At 39.9% G+C, this 6,410-nt stretch overlaps 1 long non-coding RNA gene across 1 annotated transcript; it reads right to left on the bottom strand.

Annotated features, from left to right (window-relative positions):
* Window positions 1-1,513: 1,513 nt before the first annotated feature.
* On the bottom strand, window positions 1,514-4,964 carry LOC123065251 (uncharacterized). The gene is made up of 3 exons (XR_006430943.1): window positions 4,545-4,964; window positions 1,704-1,898; window positions 1,514-1,622 (listed from the first exon to the last, which is right to left on the bottom strand). It is a non-coding gene; the product is annotated as an uncharacterized lncRNA (long non-coding RNA).
* Window positions 4,965-6,410: the final 1,446 nt, after the last annotated feature.

The raw sequence follows: 6,410 nt of genomic DNA, 5'->3' as shown, positions 1-6,410 counted from the left end.
TTTAGCTAACTTAGGTGAAATTGATCGTTTTGGAGCTAACCTAGGTGAAATGGGTCATTTTGGAGCTAACCTAGGTCAGATGGGTCATTTTGGAGCTAACCTAGGTGAAATGGGTCATTTTAAAGCTAACCTAGATAAAATGGATCATTTATGAGCTAATCTACTAAAATGGGTCATTTCAGAGCTAACTTGGATAAATTGGATCACTTGTAAGCTAACTAAGGTAAAATGAGTCATATTAGAGCTAACTTAGGTAAAATGGATCGTTTATGAGCTAACTAAGTTAATTATGCAATTTTGACATAAGTAAGCTTATTAAGTCATTTTGAAGGAAAGGAAGCTAACTCTAGGTCATTATGGTAAGCATATTGGAGGAAATAAAGCCAAGTCTAAGTCTAGAGAAACTTACCGCAATCAGGGAGGTGTAGGAGCGGGCTGGCTCGTGCCGGTAGCTGGAGAAGGATCATGTGATGCGTTTCTAGAGTTAAGCTGCACCAAAGATCATTTCCAATGTCTTGTTAGCATTACGACACTCAAATGTTAAGACTAGCAAGTAATGTCCATTCAAATTAAACTCACCGTGCTCCCAGGAGCAATCACTGGCATCAGCGGAGCGGTCTGACCGGACTTCTCACACACAGACTGCACATTTGGTTTTCACAACAGAGTCATACTAGTTAGTAATGAGACTCAAATGTTAAGACTAGCAAGTAATCTGCATAAGAAACTTACCACAAGGAGCTCATACATGGCCCTTTCTTGCATGTCATTCCGTGCCCTCTCCTCCTCCAACATTTTTGTCGTCCTCTCCTCCAACTCCCGCTGCCTCTCCGCCGCCTCCGCCAGAAGTTTTTCCGTTCTATCTCTCTCACTCTGTATAGAAGCCTGCAACACCACTCACATGACCATTTGTAATCATTGATGGAAGCGCACAAAATATAATGGAGAAAGATAGCTGAGTACGTATAACTAACCTTGATGGCGAGTTGGACTGGCCGTTCATGAGGCCTTATCTCAGGAGTGGAGCTCGACTGGCGCGCCTTGATCTCCGGGAGAGTGCTAGGACAACGGATAAGTCCATATCCCATGGCTATGGAGCCATGGGACCTCCCGCCACCAGATATCATCAGCAACTCTGTATCAATGGGACCCTGGCTTGGGTTAAAGTCCTCCCCTTTCCTCGCCTTCCCCTGATCTCTATATTGCATGAGCTTTTCGTGGGCGGAGATGTTGGTGAAGTTCTTTGGATCATCGAGGTCAGACGCAGAGAATGCCTTGACTTTCTTGTAAGAGCCAGTGTGGGCCATGGCATACAGGTCGTACACCTCTGGCACCTTATCCGCCTTATTGTAGCGTGCCTGAAAGAGAGAAACAAAGTCAATTAGTAATTAAAGGGCTAAAGCTAGAATGATGAATGAATTGCATGAATCATGAAGCAAACCACATACCCAGTTCCGCCCGTAATGAAATAAGTTGGAGCTGCCTTGGTGGTGTGGCACACCTTCCATTTGGGCACGTTTGTCCTTGGCCTCGTTGTGGGTGGCCAGCCATTCTTTTGAGCACCACCCATTGACCAACACCTCCCAACAATCCATCCGATCCGCACACCATCTCTGAGGGGCCTAAGTTAGAAAACAGAAACTTCAGCGCTACGGCTATGAATTACTAAATAAAGGAATTAAGTACAAGGCCTTAAGAATTACCTTCATGTACTGCTCCTTACTCAAGAAAATATCGCGGCAATCCTGCTTGGACTTCTTGATACCACGGTCGGCGTAGTAGTCTCGAACAGACTACACCCGAGCCTCATGCCGTCAGTTCTGAAGTAGGAGCTTGCACTCCTTGTGGATAACATCTGCCGCCGCCTCCTCGTATCCCTCCTCACACCCGTAGAATGTCTGCAATCAAATGAGACAATATTGATTAGTACAACTAGTCGTCAACCCGTGTATCAACACGGGCTAGTGATTTCCACATTTGTATATACTGAAATAGAATGAGGAACATATTTATATATTTACCCATGACATGATAATACAGAAAAAGATGATATTAATATTTGATCCAACCGAAGGATTACTACTAACTAATCGTACGCATGCACAGTATCACACAATCAATGTAATTGTGTGGTATGAAATAACCTTATATATATTTGTATGTACTGAAAGTTTCATAGTTTGGCTCATACGACATGAACCTAATTAAATTAAGAAGGATGCAATCAAAATGGTAAGGACAACATCTAAGAGAAGTTATCGCTTTATTTTGAATAATATCAGAAAGTTTGGTTCATACAATATCGTTGAACACTCAGATTTCATAGCTGGACAGTAAGTTTGTGTTAACCTACAAAAATCTAATCCAATTGTACCTCATAGAAGTAAATATTCTGGCTCTTAAATTTGGAGGAGATATAAATGTATGTAGAATTAGTGTATTTTGAAAAAAAAGAGGTTTGGTCTAAAGAATTATTGATGTGCATCCAAATTCATTTTTTTTCAAATTAACAGTTCTTTTTGCGTAAGAGCAAAAAAATTATAACGTTTTACTTCCGCAAATAAACGAAACCAATAGCCTGAGATTTGCCTTTTAGGAACAACAATTGTCAGCCCTTATGAAGCAAAAGGAACTGAAAATTTTAGTCCTACTTGAGCTCAGCCTAACAGATGTACGGAGAATGACCTTGAGTAGGTAATAATCGGTGTGGAGAAAATGCATGGTATTTATTTATTTATTTATTTTGTGGGATAATACATGGGATTTAAGGTAACCTCATCCTGAACCTGATGAATCATGTACTTATCCGTGATCTAATTTTCACGAAAGGCAATATATTAGGTCTTGCGTGCTTCTCCCCATGGTACTATTTTTAGACTCGATTACAGTGCATAGGCTCCATAATAGTGTATAAACAAATTTTGTAAACCAGAAGACAAAAGGAAGTAGATGTAGCATACATGATTCTGGAAACACACCAGTGAATATCTCGAGTAGCACTACTTCTTAATCAAATCATCAAATTGGCATATATTTATTATGACCATTGTTACTCTGAAACTATTTCCTACAGTATTGAAAAGATTTGACATTTTTGTTTGCATGAGGTCAAAGATGAATCAGTGAACATGTACTAATTTCCCCCCAAAAGCAAATCACTACTGCAATTTGACACACTAAAAGGAGGCATGCATTCACACCAATGCAACGTGAAGGCTAGGTGCAGCTTCGGCAAGAGGATCAAAACCTGTGAGATGCAAACATATGAAGTATCGACAGAACTGCCACCGCATAAACAGCTCAAAATATCAATCTAGCGTCTGTGTGCATGTGCGCCGTCTCGGTCGTTCATGCTGATGGCTCGACCCAGCATGCTGCCACGGAAAATATTCTGTAGAGCATAGGCTTTGGGACACCCCCTTATCTAGCCACTCATTTTTGCATCGCGATTCATGCGAGTATATTTATCTTTTTTGTTTCTCCCATATAAAACAACATATGAACTTCAAACTTGGCAGCTCAACAAAACATTCTTAATAGAATGTGGAAAAACACTTTCAGAATTTTTTGTGCAATATAAATACTAAAAAGTACATTTTTTAATACAAAAAATCTAATTTCGTATATTTATGTTTGACCAAAAAATCTGAAAGTTTTTTCTCACATTCTAGTTAGAACGTCTTGGTGTTTTGCAAAGTTTGAAGTTCATATGTTGTTTTAATTTGAAGAAACAAAAAAGAGAAAATCAGATGTACAAAGTTAGTTGTCTAGCACGGATCTCAAAGCAATATTGAAGGGTAAGGATAAGGGGTGTCCAGAAACCCAAGCTCTAAAAATCCGCGTCCATGCTGCCACCATCTGAGTGTCTACACGATACAAATAAACTTGTACAAATGCGATTAATCGACTCGAACCATGTTGTGAACTGTACATGTTTCAGGAATATTGAAATTACAAGTACATAGTGTTATGTACTGTCTTTGTTGTACAGTTCTATACTGAAGATTTGTAGTAAAACAACTTCATGGAAGAACTCGAGTTAGTCCATCCAAATTTATTGCAGTACGCTATGCACCCACAGAATATCTATCTTTATGAAGTGTGGATGTAACATCAACGTTTAGGAAAGGATATTAGAGATAATTACATGAGTACATATATCACGCTATGCACTATTGAAGCAACACTTTTTGAATTGTTTGAATGCTTCAGAACCTACAACCATAATAATGAATCAAAATCTGACATCCACGTTGTTGAAAAATTGCTATCTAAAAACTTGTTAACCAAGAACTCCTATTAACTAAACAGAAAAATAACTAATTCTAGTAGAGAGGTTTGGAAAAATCGCGATTGTATGAGGCATAGGTGAATCGATCTTATACAAAGCATTATACTCAGTAGCTCATACAAAATTGAAATTTCTTGGGAAGGAGTAGAGTACCTAAAAGGGATAAGGGTAGATTGAGGGAATAGCTTATGGCTGCTTTATGTCAAATTCCTCTTATGCTTTGATCTGACGACTCTAAAGTGTGAGCACTTACTTGGGTATTTTCCGTCTGCAATCCGACCATCAGTGCAGAGTGCATGAGCCCAGGCAGTGTTGTAGAAACAAACATGGGAAGTTGGTGCCGTGGAGATGCATAATTCGTATGACATGGAGAGGTCTCAGGAGGAACATGTGCAGCTGCTACTCCTTGTGATGGTGAACGTGGTGAGTTCCCCTTACTGATCGAAGCTCATCATCGAGAATGTTTTCTTTTCCTTTTTTCTATTTTGAGGGCATCGGTGGAAGATCCGGGAGAAGAAGCATGCGCGTCTGGGGAGCTACAAAAGCACATCTTTTCATCGAACGGTTATAGGTAGATCGATGGAAGCAGGCCACTCATACTTTTGGCATAAAGTACACTATAAAATACTTCTAAATCTAGATGCAGAAGTTCCAGCAGTTAGTTATATATTGATACACGTGTCTTACTAACTGCAGCTTCTGTTTTCACGTCCATGGAGTGAAATTTCAACTATGGAGCACATCATATGCTAAAAAGGAAAAAATTGCTATCTAAGAACAAACACATGATATTGAACACACTAAACTAATGTTGAGAAATCGAGATAGACCTTATAATACCAATTAGTAAGTACTGCTAACAGAATGTGACAAAATTAATCATAATATTCTTTTTGAAACATAATTGCTTTCAATAATAATCCCAAATGCCAAATTGTATAGAGTACAAAATTCAATGTCAAGAATTCTTCTGCCATTTCCTTCTCATACTGTATAAAGAATATCACAACAATGGAGCGGCATTAACTAAACACCAAGAAATATTAGAGCACCTTAAGAATACCTAAATTAGACATTAAGGGAAAAGTACCATGCTTTTAACCATGGCCACAGCTTCCATGATGCCAGTACTTTGCACAATAGAAACAATGGCATGTTATGGTTGACACTGAAAATAAGAGACTGAACATACATGCATCATTTAGTAGAATAAAAATTCTTAGCACTGAAGAGGAAAGAAGAGAAACATAAACATATCATGTTAGCAAAAAACATGATGCACACTTACCGTCCTGCTGCGAAAACTAAAATCCACATTGATGATATTACAAATTAAAGAGCTAACTGAGAACCAAAAATTAGAGCAAAACTGTCGAGTTACAAACACAGTAGAAATTTTATTTATAAATATAGGCACTACAAAGTCAACATCAGTCTTGATTTACCTCATGTTAGCCTTTAGGTCCCATCCTATGCAAAAGTGAATGGATCAGCAAAAACATGATGACAGTGTTCATACTGAACAGTCGTGTGCAACCAACAACAAAAAGAGAAGGTGCAGCATGGAAGATACCTGCAAAGCAGACCCTGCAGTACATAATTGATGCAACATCGTCCATCATGTATGGTGTTTTGGGCCTTGGGGTCTAGCAGGCTGGAAACACCCATGGGCAGCAAAGAAAAGGAGAAGGCGATGGAGAGATGTTTCAGCCCCAGGTACGTCGAGAGCAGGCCCTCACACAGAGAAGGCCACCGGTCCATGACGTTCTGGGCAGGGCCGTGCATCGCCCGTTAGAGCGTGGTAGAGAGAAGATACGGGGGAGGATGCGCTGCCCGCAACAGCAGCAACTCGAGCCTGGACCTGGATCCAAATTTGATGGGAGCCGAGAGGATGACGGCGGCATGATATGGAGATTCAGGAAGGGGAGAGGGTAGGGGAGATATTGATTTTTTTCTGTGATGTGGATATTGAAATAGGGGAGGGTCGGGAGAGGTAGAGATTGTTATTTTTTTGCATGATGTGGAGATTGAACAGGAGTGGGTCGGGGAGAGAAAGAGATTGATTTGTTTTTCCTTTTTGCGTGAGGTGGAGATCGAAACAGGGAGGATCGGGAAGAGA

Source organism: Triticum aestivum, chromosome 3B, assembly GCF_018294505.1.
Source record: "Triticum aestivum cultivar Chinese Spring chromosome 3B, IWGSC CS RefSeq v2.1, whole genome shotgun sequence".
NCBI classification, from domain to species: domain Eukaryota; kingdom Viridiplantae; phylum Streptophyta; class Magnoliopsida; order Poales; family Poaceae; genus Triticum; species Triticum aestivum.
The sequence above is the reverse complement of the archived record's forward strand: the minus strand, read 5'-3'. Positions and strand labels throughout refer to the sequence as shown.